The 15,171-nt window shown below is 48.4% G+C and overlaps 1 long non-coding RNA gene across 1 annotated transcript in view; it reads left to right on the top strand.

Annotated features, from left to right (window-relative positions):
• The window catches only part of LOC119973491, a 91,194-nt gene extending 76,240 nt beyond the window's left edge, over positions 1 to 14,954 (top strand). Inside the window, exons 2-4 of the long non-coding RNA XR_005462327.1 lie at positions 5,617 to 5,766; positions 6,939 to 7,078; positions 11,076 to 14,954. This is a non-coding gene — a long non-coding RNA (uncharacterized LOC119973491). The remainder of the gene's footprint in view (positions 1 to 5,616; positions 5,767 to 6,938; positions 7,079 to 11,075) is intronic.
• Positions 14,955 to 15,171: the final 217 nt, after the last annotated feature.

Below are 15,171 nucleotides of genomic sequence, written 5' to 3'. Positions count from 1 at the left end.
CCTTTGCTAAATTCTGAACTTCTCTCAATCCTCAGGCTTGCTATTATTTTTAGCACCTTTACATGACTCCTCTTTGGATCTAACACTATCGTTAATTTATTTTGCCAACCATTGTTCGGCCACTTTTTATGTTTTTGAGCCATGAAAGAATGTATAACTGTTGCAATGCGTAGATTTGTTCCTTAAATAATAGCCATTGCCTATCCACCATCATGCCTTTCAATGACGTTCCACATTCTGTCTCAGCCAAGTTACAACTCGTGCCTTCGTATTTTCCTTTGTCTGTATCTGGGACCCAAGTTTCAGATCGGACTTCTTCACTTCCCATCCCAATGAAGAATTGTATCATGTTATGATCACATAAGGATATGCACAAAGTACATATCAGTGTTCTGATTGACCAATATGAAGAAAAATGGCTTAACTGCTCAGTCATCCCCTTAAAGATTGCTGAGGTCATGTTTTGCAGAAAATGGCAGCCATCTTTGTCAATTCAGCTGATGAAAACAGTTATTGCATCTGTCTTTCAACACTTTGGAATGTTACCAAGCAATGTGATGAGACATTTTGAGTAATAGGGCCTTCCATTCTTGACATTCTTTTGCCTGCTGCTTACACATCCTGTGTTCTCCATGACCTACATCAGCAACAACTCGATTTTAAAATTTTCCTCCATGGCCTTGGATCCTTCTTCATTCCCCAAACTCTGCTACCTTCTCCAACCGTACCACCCTCCGTAATCTCTATTCTGATCCAATTCTGGCCCCTTGCGCATTCCTGATCTTAATCACGCCACCATTGGTGATCAAGCCTTCAGCTGCCTTGGTCCAAACTCTGAAATTCCTTCCCTAAACCTCTTCATCTCCCTAGTCTCTTCCTTAAATACATTCCTTGAACCCGAAATCTCCTTATGTGTCTCGATGTCAAATAATGTTTGATAACTGATTCCAAAGTGCCTTCAGAAGTCCCAGCATTAAAGATGCGATATAATTACAATTGGGCAACTTGAAACAGTTATATTCCCCAGAGGAAAATAATCGGCTATTCTGCCAAATTCTCTTTCCATTCAACTTCGCCCATGCTTCTCAGAAGCCAAGAATTCCCTTGGAGCTGCTTCCTGTTCCCTGGCTCTAACTTGTCCAAGGGTGTTAGCTTACTGAAAATATCAGGCCATGATCTTGCAAATTTCAATTGATCACCTCAACGGCTTCTCTTTACTTAGGAAATCAAGCCCAAGTCTTAAATAGCCACGATCTTTATGGGGAAGCATTTTGAGAGGAAGGAGTTAAAAGGTTAGAGGTCATGTCACTAGGTGACATGAGGAACATGTGATCCCAATGACATGTCAAGACAGCTAACATCATGAGATAAAGGCAGAAAATAAGTTATTTGCAAATACGATATTATAGATCAACAATGATCTCACTGAATGTCAGAAAAGCCTCAAGGGGGTGAAATGACCTGATTTTTAAAAATTCATATACGGGATGTGGGTGTCGCTTGTTAGACCGCCATTTATTGCCCATCGCTTGTTACCCTTCAGAAGGTGGTGGTGAGTTGCCTTCTTGAACTGCTGCAGTCCTTGAGGTGCAGGTACACCCACTGTGCTCTTAGGGATGGAGTTCCAGGATGTTGCCCCAGCGACAGAAGGAGGGGCGATATATTTCCAAGTCAGGGTGGTGAGTGACTTGGAGGGGAACCTCCAGATGGTGGGGTTCCCAGGTATCTGCTGCTCTTGTCCTTCTATATGGTGGAGGTCGTGACTTTGGAAGGTGTTGTCTAAGGAACCTTGGTGAGTTACTGCAGTGCATCTTGTAGATGGTACACATGGCTGCCACTATTCGTCGGTGGTGGAGGGTTTGGATGTTTGTGGGAGAGGAAGCAATCAAGCGGGCTGCTTTGTCCTGTATGGTGTCGAGCTTCTTGAGTGTTGTTAGAGGTGCACTCATCCAGACAACTAGAGAGTATTCCATTGCACTCCTGACTTGTGCCTTGTAGATGGTCGACCAGCTTTGGGGGTCAGGAGGTGAGTTACTCACTGTAGGATTCCTAGTCTTTGACCTGCCCTAGTAGCTACAGTATTAATGTGGCTAGTCCACTTCAGTTTCTGATTAATGGTAATCCATAGGATGTTGATTGTGGGAGAACTCTTGCAGTGATGTCCTGGAGTTGAGATGAGTTACCTCCAACCATAACAACCATCTTCTTTTGTGCCAGATATAACTCCAACCGATGGATTGCCATTGACTCCAGTTTAGCTCGGGCTCCTTGATGCCATACTCAGTCAAATGCTGCCTTGATGTCAAGGGCAGTCACTCTCACCTCACCCCTGGCATTCAGCTCTTTTGTCCATGTTTGAACCAAGGCTGTAATGAGGTCAGGAGTTGAGTGACCCTAGAGCATCCTTGAGCAGGTTATTGCTGAGTAAGTGCCCATTGATAGCACCGTTGATGATTCCTTCCATCACTTTGCTGAAAATAGACTTGATTTGGAGGTGCCGGCGTTGGACTGGGGTGAGTACAGTAAGAAATCTTACAACTCCAGGTTAAAGTCCAACAGGTTTGTTTCAAATCATTAGCTTTCGGAGCACTGCTCCTTCCTCAGGTGAATGGAGAGGTAGGTTCCAGAAACATTTATATAGACAAAGTCAAAGATGCAAGACGATGCTTTGAATGCGAGCATTTGCAGGTAATTGAGTCTTTACAGATCCAGAGAGAGGGGTAACCCCAGGTTAAAGAGGTGTGAATTGTCTCAAGCCAGGGCATTTGGTAGGATTTTGCAAACCCAGACCAGATGGTGGGGGGGTGAATGTAATGCAACATGAATCCAAGGTCCCGGTTGAGGCTGTACTCATGTGTGCGGAACTTGGCTATAAGTTTCTGCTCGATGATTCTGCGTTGTCGCGTGTCCTGAAGGCCGCCTTGGAGAACACTTACCCGGAGATCAGAGGCTGAATGCCCTTGACTGCTGAAGTGTTCCCCGACTGGAGGGGAACATTCCTGCCTGGTGATTGTTGCACGATGTCCGTTCATCCATTGTCGCAGCGTCTGCATGGTCTCGCCAATGTACCACGCTTCGGTAGATTGCAGCGTATGAGGTAGACAACATTGGCCGAGTCGCACAAGTATGTACCGCATACCTGGTGGGTGGTGTAATGGTGGTACCCATGTCGATGATCTAGCATGTCTTGCAGAGATTGCCATGGCAGGGTTGTGTGGTGTTGTGGTCGCTGTTCTGAAGGCTGGGTAGTTTGCTGCAAACAATGGTTTGTTTGAGGTTGCGCGGTTGTTTTAAGGCAAGTAGTGGGGGTGTGGGGATAACTTTGGCAAGATGTTCATCTTCATTGATGACGTGTGGAAGGCTGCGAAGAAGATGTCATTTCTCCGCTCCGGGGAAGTACTGAACGATCAATGGTACTCTGTCGATTGTAGCCCATGTTTGGCTTCTGAGGAGGTTGGTGCAGTTTTTTGCTGTGGCGCGTTGGAACTGTCGATTGATGAGCCGAGCGCCATATCCCGTTCATACGAGGGCATCTTTCAGCGTCTGTAGATGTCTGTTTTTCTCCTCCTCGTCTGAGCAGATCCTGTGTATACGGAGGGCTTGTCCATAGGGGATGGCTTCTTTAATGTGTTTAGGATGGAAGCTGGAGAAGTGGAACATTGTGAGGTTATCTGTGGGCTTGCGGTAAAGGGAAGGAAAATAGACTGATAGGGCAGTAATTAACTGGGCTGGATTTGTCCTGTTTCTTGTGTCCAGGACATACCTGGGCAATTGTCCACATTGCTGGGTAGATGCCAGTGTTGTAGCTGTACTGGACCAGCTTGGCTGGGTTGCAGTAAGTTCTGGAGCACAGGTCTTCAGTAATATTGCCGGAATATTGTCAGGGCCTTTGCAGTATCCAGTACCTTCAGCTGTTTCTTGATATCACGTGGACTGAATCTTATTGGCTGAAGACTGACATCAGTGATGCTGGGGACCTCCGGTGGAGACCAAGATGAGTCATCCACTCGGAACTTCTTGCTGAAAATTGTTTGGATGCCTAAGCCTTTTTTTTTGCAATTATGTGTTGGGGTCCTCCATCATTGAGGATGGGGATATTTGTGGAGCCTCCTCCTCCAGTGAGTTGTTTAATTGTTCACCACCATTCATGGCTGGATATGGCAGGACTACAGAGCTTAGATCTGATGCGTTCATTGTGAATCACTTAGTTCAGTCTATTACTTGCAGCTTATGCTGTTTGGCACACCAGCAATCCTGTGTTGTAGCTTCACCAGGTTGACACCTCATTTTTGGGTATGCTGGTGTTGCTCCTGGCATGTTCTCCTGCATTCTTCATTGAACGAAGGTTGATCCCCTGGCTTGGTGTTAATGGTTGAGTGGGAGATATGCCGGGCCATGAGGTTGCAGATTGTGGTTGAATACAATTCTGCTGCTGCTGATGGCCCACAGCGCCTCATGGATGCCCAGTCTTGAGTTGCCAGATCAGTTTGAAGTCATTTAGCACGATAGTGATTGTGCCACACAACATGATGGAGGGTATCCTCAATGTGAAGACAGGTCTCCACAAGGACTGTGAGGTGGTCACTTCTACAATACTGTCATGGACGGATGCATCTGCAGCAGGCAGGTTGGTGAGGATGAGGTCAAGTATGTTTTTCCCTCTTGTTGGTTCCCTCACCACCTGCTGCAGTCCCAGTCCAGCAGTTTGTCCTTTAGAACCCAGCCAGCTCGGACATTGAAGTCCCCCACCCAGAGTATATTCTGCAACCTTGCCATCCTCAGTGCTTCCTCCAAGTGATGTTCAGCATGGAGGAGTACTGAAGTGAGGGGTACGTGGTAATCAGCAGGAGGTTTCCTTGCCCATGTTTCACCTGAAGCCATGAGACTACATGGGGTCCAGAGTCGATGTTGAGGTCAACTCCCTCTCGACTCTATACCACTGAGCCGCCATCTCTGCTGGGTCTGTCCTGCCGTTGAGACAGGACTGGTGATAGTGTGTGTCTGGGATATTGTCTGTAAGGTATGATTCTGTGAGTATGACTATGTCAGGCTGTTGCTTCACTAGTCTGAGAGACAGCTCTCCCACCTTGGCACAAGCCCCCAGATGTTAGTTCAGAAGGGCTTTGCAGGGTCGCCAGGGCTGGGTTTGTGGTTGTCGTTTCCGGTGCCTGGTTCATCCGATTTCATTCCTTTTTTGTGCCTCCGTAGCGGTCGACTACAACTGAGTGGCTTGCTCGGCCATGTCAGAGGGCATTTAAGAATCAACCACTTTGCTGTGGGTCTGGAGTCACATGTAAGTCTCTAAAGGACATTAGTGAACCAGATGGGTTTTTACAACAATAATGGTTTCATGGTCACCATTAGACTTTTAATTCCAGATATTTTTTATTGAGTTTAAATTCCATCACCTGGCGTGGTGGGATTCGAACCCACGTGCCCAGATCATTATCCTGGGTCTCTGGATTACTAATCCAGTGACAATACCACTATGCCACCACCTCTTCCTGTCTGTTCTTACATCCCTTCATAAAACATTTGATAGGGAGATAATGCCACCACAGACAAACTGGTAAATGTGACTAGTTTTCATTTAATTTCATTTTTTTGTGTCTTTAGGTAGTCCTGCACATGATGTGAAGTACAAGAAAAAAATATCAAAATGCTCCAGGTCGACAGAATTGTTCCAACGCATGAAAGAGATCACTGGACAACTGGACAGGACTGGTGCCATCCTGCTCATCCCAGGACACTGACACCTGATAGCAGGTAACAGCTAAAAGGAGAAGGCAAACGAACTCTGCTCCCTTTCTTTATCAAGGTATCTTCTTCAAGGACTGACGTCCTCAATACCTCCCTGAATGGCTTACCTGTCTTATCCCTCCAGCCACTTTTTAACTCATCCAAAACATCACAGCCAATGCCTTTACAACACTTTCATCAGCCTATCCCCCATAAAGCATCCCATCCCCACGCCCAGTCCCCTATTCTCATCCCCCACACTCAGCCCACACTCTCACCAAACTATCCTCCACACAGACCCACATTGCCAATCCCTACTCCAGTACCACATTCCCATCCCTCACACTTGTCTCGCACTCCCATTCCGCACAGTCAGTCTGCAACAAAAAAAAAAATCAGGCCATTTTAAACAGATTTGACAAGTTGGCACGAATCAGCAGCCTCGTCGGGCCTGACCTGGTGTGGGGACGAGGCTGTTGAATCTTGCAAGCCGCCTGCATCGAGATTCGCGATGCTCGAAACGATTTGCGAGATTCAACGTAACCCTACGGCGCATCGCAATCTGGACCTTGCTCTCGTTGGGCGAGATCCAGGCATGCATATTTAAATGAGGCATTAGGTAAATGAGCCAATTCACCCAGGGCCCAGGTTTCACCAGCCTCGCCAACGAGGTCTCAAACGGGCATCTCGGGGGGTGGGGGGGGGGTCGCGCTGGGACGTTGGCCCCCGGGGTGATGGGTGGAAGGGAGGGTGGTATTTTGGCAGACCCCTTGGCACCTGGGCACTTTTGGCACTGCCACCCTGGCATTGCCAGGGTGCCCAGGTGGAACTGCCAGGCTGGCTGGGACACTGCCAGGGTGCCAGGCAGGCAGTGTCAAGGTGCCCAGGTACCAGGTTGCCCTTGCCAGGCGTCTGGCCTGGTGGGCCATGCCCATAAGAGATGGGGTGAGCAGGAGCTCGTGTAGCCCGGAAGAGCTAAGTTGGGGGGATCCTGAAGCCACGGTGGGGGCACAGAAGGAGGCCGAAAGATCGAGGCCACCTTTCGTCTTCCTGGACTGGTGAATGACTTAAAGAGTGCTCTCGATGGGGAGTTCATCAACCCTTCAGCCAATGGAAACAATTTTTCTCATTTGCTTAATCACCTCATGATTTTGAATGTCTCTATTCATAGGTTAATATGAAAGTATTTTTATTTACAGATATAGTGTGAAAACAAGAAGCTTAGAAAAAAAAGATCCAAATAAACGCTAGCAACAGAGATAATGGACACTTGGATCATTTATTGCTACAAAACAATAAAAGCTATGATTTCAAAATGAAGGGGAGATCGTTACATAAGGTGAGTCGAGAATATGAATCTAGTGTGTTCAAGTGCAACAAGGGTTGAAATGAAAGAGTCCCCATTGTCCCCAAGGACCATAGGCTTCTCTCCCCTTTTGAGAGAGGGCTGACTGCTGGTGATTTGACCTGAGGGTCGCCACACCTCAGGGAAGGGGCAAAGTTGAGAAGGCGGGGCCTTCATCGACAACTTCAGCTACTATGTGAATTGAACCCACGGTGTTGGCAATGGCTGACATCACAATCCAGCTGTCCAGCCAACTTAGCGAACCGACCCCAAGGATTAGATCAGAACCGAGTAGGTATAATTATCCAGGAGTATTTTTCCATCTGGGGCTCTTTTCTATAGAAGAAGACGGAGACCTAATACAATTATGTAACCATTTGACAGGGTAGATGTAGAGATGTGTCCACTTGTGGGGGCGTCTACATTTAAAAGTGATAAATGTAAGATAATCACGAATATATCCATTAGGGAACTCGGAAATATCCATCTCTCCAGAGAGTGGCTGGAATATGGAACCCACTGCCAGAAGGGCTCGGAAAGGCAAAGAGCATTAAAGGGGAATCTAGACAAGCACATAGGGGGAAAATAGTAGAATAATATGTTGATTGATTAGATAAAGAAGAATGGGACAATAGTCATGTGGAATATATCGCCATCACAGCCTGTTGGGCCAAATGGCCTGTTTCCGCATTGTCAAAATGTTCGGCGCGATTCTCCGATTCTAAGACTGTGGGCTGGATTCTCCGGTTCTGAGGCTGTGGGATGGCTTCTCCGATTCTGAGGCTGTGGGCTGGATTCTCCGTTTCTGAGACTGTGGGCTGGATTCTCCGATTCTGAGACTGGGCTGGATTCTCCGTTTCTGAGACTGTGGGCTGGATTCTCCGTTTCTGAGGCTGTGGGCTGGATTCTCCGATTCTGAGACTGTGGGCTGGATTCTCCGATTCTGAGACTGGGCTGGATTCTCCGTTTCTGAGACTGTGGGCTGGATTCTCCGATTCTGAGACTGGGCTGGATTCTCCGATTCTGAGACTGTGGGCTGGGTTCTCCGTTTCTGAGACTGTGGGCTGGATTCTCCGTTTCTGAGACTGTGGGCTGGATTCTCCGATTCTGAGACTGTGGGCTGGATTCTCCGTTTCTGAGACTGTGGGCTGGATTCTCCGATTCTGAGACAGTGGGCTGGATTCTCCAATTCTGAGATGTGGGGCGGCATTCTCCCCTACCCGGCGTGACGGAGGGTGCCGGCGTAGGGGAGTAGCGCCAACCACTCAGGGGTCGGGCCTCCCCAAAGGTGGGGAATTCTCCCCACCTTTGGGGGCCAGCCCCGCGCCGGAGCGGTTTGCACCAGAAGACTGGTGCACAAAACCGGCGTCCCTGGCAGCGGGGCTGGCCAAAAGGCTTTCGGCGATCGGCGCATGCGTCAGCAGTGATGTCAGCGGCAGCTGGCCGCTGACGTCACTGCCGGCGCATGCACGATGTGGGATTCTCTTCCGCTTCAGCCATGGCGGAGGCCGTGGCGGCCGTGGAAGAGAAATAGTGCACCCAGGGCACTGGCCCGGAGTCTGAGTGGGGGGCCCCGATCGCGGGCCAGGCCACCGTGGGGGCACCCCCCGGGGTTCGATCCCCCCCCGCCCCCCCAGGACCCCGGGGGCCTGCTCGCGCCGCTGAGCCCGCCGTTCCAGAGGTGGTTTAAACCTCGGCGGCGGGAGAGGCCTCCCAGCGGCGGGTCTTCTGGCCATCCGGGCCGGAGAATCACCGCAGGGGCCTCTCCGATCGGAGTGGCGAGATTCTGCCGCCGCCACTTCCCGGGTGGTGGAGAATCTCTGCCACGGCGGGGGCCGGATTTTCGGCATACAGTATTGTCTCTCGCTCTGCGCCCACAATTGGGCTGCCGCTCTCCGTGCTGCCACCTTGTTGGTTGGGATGAGTGTGTGTGGGGAGTGGAGAGCTAATATGCAGCTGCAGCTTGTCAGCCTCTCGAGTTTCAATCCCGACTCCAGTGTATCTGACACCGTTTCTCATGTGGTCTTTAAATCAATCTAAGATAGAAATTGGGGGTGAAACCAAAGCTTTCCTAAGGGTATAATTCAACTAAAAGGGAACAAAGTCCCATAGTGAATGCATTTAACCGTGTGTTTCCTGGCACTCGCAGTGACGAGAGAACTCCTCAGTATCTCAAGAGATTGGGATGGCATTTAACCATGGCGACCCTATCTCTGAAGGCCCCCCCCCCCCCCCCCCCCCCCCCCCCCCCCCCCCCACAAGCTCCAATGCACTCTGGCAGGATCTACATTTGGAAACCTTTCCAACACTGGGGAGCTGAATTTGCCATTAAGGCTGGCTCCTCAGGGATTGGACCGCCATTTTGAAAGAGTGCCCTGAACTCTAAGTGAGCTTCAGAGTCCCCCACACCCACACCTTTGGGCAATGTCACCCCTGCACCCTCCTCCCCCCCCCCCCCCCCCCCCGCACATTGGGCATTACCCCCAAATGAGGATACCACGCCATGGGGTTGCTGAGGGCCCCCTTTCTTTTCAGGCCTCCCCACTCCCCCTATCAGGACCACCACCCTTCACTACCACATCTTTTATTTGGCCATTCTTACCTGCACTTCATCCCCCTCCCTCCACCTTTAATACCTCCCTCGTCCCCCCCTTTCATGGACAACCCCCCCCCCCCCCCCCCCCCCCCCCTCCCAGGGCCCAGACCTTTGGCAGATCCACCCTGGCACTTGGGCACCCTGGTAATACCCCTGTCAGCCTGACTGTCCCCGGGCACCTTGGCACTACCAGGATGGCTGTACTAAGGTGTCAGGCCGGCAGTGCCGAGCTGCCCAGGTGCCAGAGGGAGAGCCAGGGGTCCACCCTGCCCTCTCCCCAACCATCCAGGGTTCTCTGAAGGCCTGGGAGACCCCTAGGTGCTGTTAGGCCTGGTCTAGGTTTGCATGGACCTGTACTAAACGGTGCCTCGTCCAGGCCTTGCTGGGGAGGCCATTAGATCCCGGGACCCGGGATCAGACTCCCCGTAACAGCCTCCCGTAACAGCCTCCCCGAACAGGCGCCGGAATGTGGCGACTAGGGGCTTTCACAGTAACTTCATTAGGGGCTGGTTTAGCACACTGGGCTAAATCACTGGCTTTTAAAGCAGACCAAGCAGGCCAGCAGCACGGTTCGATTCCTGTACCAGCCTCCCCGGACAGGCGCCGGAATGTGGCGACTAGGGGCTTTTCACAGTAACTTCATTGAAGCCTACTCGTGACAATAAGCGATTTTCATTTTTCATTTTTCAATGTGGCGTTAGCATATTTCAATGAATCATGCGGCTCATTCAAATATACTGATCTAGATCTCGCCCAGAGACGGCGAGATTGAAATTGTGACGTCTCACGAGGTTTGGATGAATACCCCGAGGTGTCTCAAGTGTCAAGGATCTCGAGGGAAAGTCCTCTCAGAAGATTCACGGCCTCATCACACCACCAAGTCGGGCACAATGAGCCATTAAATCGTGCCCTCGGTCTCAGTTCAGTGTCTCTTTAGAAATATGCCACTTCTGGCAATGTGATATCCTCTCAGTATTGCAATGGAGATCAATCCAGATGTTTCAGTTGAGTGGGACTTAAACCAACAACCTTCAGACTTAGAGATGAGTTTTGCAATCCTCTGAGGCAGGCCTGATAACCAGGCTCACCGTGGCATTGTAACTGACTTTACTGCCTCTGGAAAGGAAGATAGACAAATCAGCAATCTCTTGCTCACTGATTAAAGTACTTGCTATAATGTTGAGGTGCCTACTGGGCCCAATATCTTCCTATCTTTTACTGTGCACATACACACCCGAAGAATGACCAACTGGAAGAGAGATGGGAGGGTTTTCAGTGTCCCTGGAACTACACTTCCAGTATGCTGTCGCTTTCAGAGCAAAGGAAAGGAAAGGGGGCGATAAAGGGGGATCGAAGGTGAGGCAGTTCATGTTGTTTCTTTCTTATTCTCCACAGGTCCATCAATGGGACGTTTCCTGACGAGGCAATCGGAGGTTAAATCTTCTCAAGTTTTCTCTCTTGAATCTTTTTGCGGTCTGGGCTTGCTGTTCCTTTGTCTGACAATCAGGAAGCCCTTACCCCAAAAAGTATTTGCGTGGGATACAGTCTGCGATGGGGGCATCGCCCAACACAGCCAGCAGGTGCCATCTGCCTTCTCAGCACAGGATTCAGAGGAGACACAAATGTCAACACCCATCCAGAACGACAGAAAACAGTTCTTATTCCACAAGTGGGTTTTCCCTATTGAGGGAAAGGAAGATGTGGGCGAAGGAGAATTAAGAAAATAATGAGATGGAGAGTGTGCTAATATGGGAAATGGACAGTTAGTATGAAAGAGATGAGAGGCAAAGATAGAGATGCCTACTTTATAACGGGAGACGGTATGCCTAGGTAATAACGTAAAGGAGGAAAATCATGGAGGGTCATCCCTTTCCGTGAGATTTCCATGAAACCCCCTTTGCGATATTGTTGTCCCCATCACGTAAGGACGCTTCTCTGAGTTTTGCACGTTCCCAGAAGATTGTGCCTAGCCTGTGGAGAATGTTCCTCATGATGATTCATGGCTATCTTCACCCTCCCTGTTGTAGTTTCATGGGAATTTCTCTTCACTCTGCCATGAGTTTGACAAGTGAGGATCCCATGGAGGAAGACTTTGGTTGATATCTCAGATTTATGGAATCCAGTATGGATTGACGTTGGCAGACCTGGGCTGGCTGTATCTGCCACGGTATTCTGTATTATTCTTTCCTCATTTCTGTTTATCGCTGAACAATGTCAATCCCACCGTTTGTATTAAAGACCAAAAAAAGTGGAATTATTGAGCAAACCTAATCATATAAAACCTCTGGATTAATCATTTCTCAGAAATAAGTAACAATAATTGACATAGACACAAAAAACATGAGGGAAAAAGAGCATGGAATTCCAAGTGTTGCCCAGAGACACATTGCAGAAATAAATCGAATATCGTGGAAAACCATGAACACATCGAAATGTAGGAGCAGCAGATTTTTCAGCCCCTCGAGCCTGTTCTATTCCATTCAATTAGATCTTAGCGGATATGTATTTTAACTCTATCAACATACCTTAGTTCCATGTCTCTTAGTATGGTACCTAAGACAAGTCTAACATTGAAAATTTACAGTAGAGGAGGAGGCCATTCAGCCCATCGTGTCTTTGTTAGCCAGCCTAACCCCATTTTCCAATTAAGGGCAAGTATGTAATGTTAGAGCTATATCTATAAAACACTAGTTTGGCCACAGGTAGAGGACCAAATACTTGGAACTGCCCTTGCAATTCTGTAACCTACATGGTTATGGGCCAAGAGTTGAAAAATGAGATTAAACTGAGACCCATGCAAACACGGGGAGAATGTGCAAACTCCACAGGGACAGTGACCCAGGACCGGGATTCAAACCCGGGTCCTCAGCGCCACAGTCCCAGTGCTAACCACTGCGTCCCTTGCCGCCCTTGCAAATTATTAATCAAATTCGTATCATCCCAGTTTGGCGCTTGAATATTAATCAGAACCACCGGAGTGTCCGCCTGTGAGGCAGAGACAATAATGTCTGCCATTGGGGTCAGCCAGAAACCTTTCATTAATTAATATTGCCACACCCTGGGCTCTACCATCGAAGCCTGAATGAAGGTCTTGTCCCACCCATCCCTTCTCCAGCCTTGTCCGGTCTCTGACTCGCAAATGAGTCTCCTGCAAAAGCACCACATCTTAATTTAAACTCTTACAGTGAGCAAATATTCCCGACCTTTTCACTGGGACATTCAACTCCCTGACATTCCAGGGGACCAAACAAAGTGGGAGTCTCACACTCCCCCTCCCCCAATCCATTTGTCAGCCATTCCCACCCAAGAGAGATTGTCCAACAGCCACAAAAATGGTACAACAACCAGGCCCATCCAAGATAGCTGCCAAACCAAATCACATGACTAAAGGAATCTACTCCCACCACCATCCCCCCTCATCCTCGCCCTCGAATACAACCCCACCCAAATATGCGTACAGATAACAGCAAGATGAACATAAACAACTAAAATCTACTCTAAACAAACCTAAACCTAAACAATTATCATTATCTAAAAGCAAAACTGCTATAATGAGCTGCAGTCAACCCTTCAACACCGCTCCCATTAGCTAACTCTTAGATTAGCTGGGGGGCTCCCAACTAGAGTGACATAAAATGGTTACACACAACACAATATTACAACCCCATAAACCATTGTGCTCCAACAAGGAGCTATATATTTTCATAACAAGCAGAACGCAATCTCACATAGAACTAAATCCCAAACCTGAGCCCAAAATCTAACCCCTACAAGAAAGGGAAAATGGAAAAATAAACGTGGAACCCCAACAATTCAACATGTTCGTCCCCAACACCCAAGAAACACGATCACACCGCTACCGACCCATGTTTCTTTGCAAAGGAATCCGGCTTCCATGGCGCATTAAATAAATAGTCTTTTCCCTCGAAAGTCACTCTTAACCGCGCCAGTTACACCACACTGAATCGGACTCTGCTTTTTACAGGGCAGCCGTGGCTTTGTTGAACCAGCCCTCTTCTTCACCAGCTCTGCTCCCACGCCCTGGTAAAACCTGATGGCCTGTCCATTTCAAATCGCAATGCTCCCTCATCCATCTCAGAACTCACTCTTTCTCTTTGAAGCTATGAAACATCACTACTACCAAACACACTGGATCCTCAGGGCAAGGCCTCTGCTGGAGTATATGGTGGGCCCGATCCAACTCAGGACGGGATGTGAATCCATCCTCTCCCACCATCTTCACCTATACAGGATCCTTATCCCATTAATTATGTGGGTTTTCAAAAGAAGATACCCCCCTCTTAACTACAAAAAAAGGGCCTAAAGTGCAGCATTGTAGTGGAAGCCACCTCGTGCATGCCTTCCCTCTGACATAACACCACCGGAAGTCCTCAAAGTTTTCTTAATTGTTGTAATGATGGAGCATGATTTTGTCTGCACATAGTGTGAAATAAAATAACCCTGGGTCAGTACATTGATCCAATTACAAAGATCGTGATTTCATCATACACATGGAAACATCTCTCTCCCATAGTCACAGTGCCAGGAGCCCTGTTGGTCTGGTGGGTTTTTATTGTGCTATCTGCAGTTTAGAGCTAATTTGGATCTGGATGAACTGTAGAATAAAAAGTGCTATTAGATCCTTGGATGTTCTTTCTCAAAGGTCCCCATCATGTCACAGCAAGACAACGTAACAAGACACCAGGGGTTTACGTTTCCAGCTTCCCCTCGAGCACAGCAGCTCAATGTGGCCAGAGATCTGGTGGGGTTGAATATGGTGTCCATTTACTGGATCTGGGCCATGATTGAATTTAAACATTATTTGCCTTTTGCTTAACATTAAACATCTAATCAAGGTGTTTAAAATCTGCCGTTTTTATGGCACATCACTGAGATCCCTTTTAAAACTGCACCAAACTCAACCTACAGGACTCTATAAAACTAGGGGAGGGGAATTATGGCATGCTTCTTGAAGCAGGGTAATTAGCCCAGGCCACAAACCAGGACAGAGTCTGAATTAAAATGCATTGGCAAGTGTGTTCAATTATTTTATATAAGAATGTTTTGTGTGAACATATTCATTGTGGACCAGCCGTATAAATAGTATACAGCAGATCAGAGTCTTAGAATTGTGTGGAGAGTAACTCACCTCCTAATTATCCAAAGCATGGCCACCAGCTACAAATCAGGAGTGTAATGGAATACTCTCCACTTGCCTGGATAACTGCAGCTCCAATAACACTCAAGAGGCTCGACGCCATCCAGGACACAGCAGCCCCGCTTGATTGGCAACCCATCCAGCACCTTCAACATTAACTCCCCCCACCACCGACTCACAGTAGCAGCATGTGTACCATCTTCAAGTTGTGCTGTAACAGGACAACACTATGGGTGTTCCTACACCATATCAACCACAGGGGTTCAACAAGGTGGCTCACCACCATCTTCTCAAGGGTGAGTCTGGATGTGTAGAGGTCTACCATGCGGATCT

Source organism: Scyliorhinus canicula, chromosome 11 (assembly GCF_902713615.1).
Source record: "Scyliorhinus canicula chromosome 11, sScyCan1.1, whole genome shotgun sequence".
Lineage (NCBI taxonomy): Eukaryota > Metazoa > Chordata > Chondrichthyes > Carcharhiniformes > Scyliorhinidae > Scyliorhinus > Scyliorhinus canicula.
The sequence above is the reverse complement of the archived record's forward strand: the minus strand, read 5'-3'. Positions and strand labels throughout refer to the sequence as shown.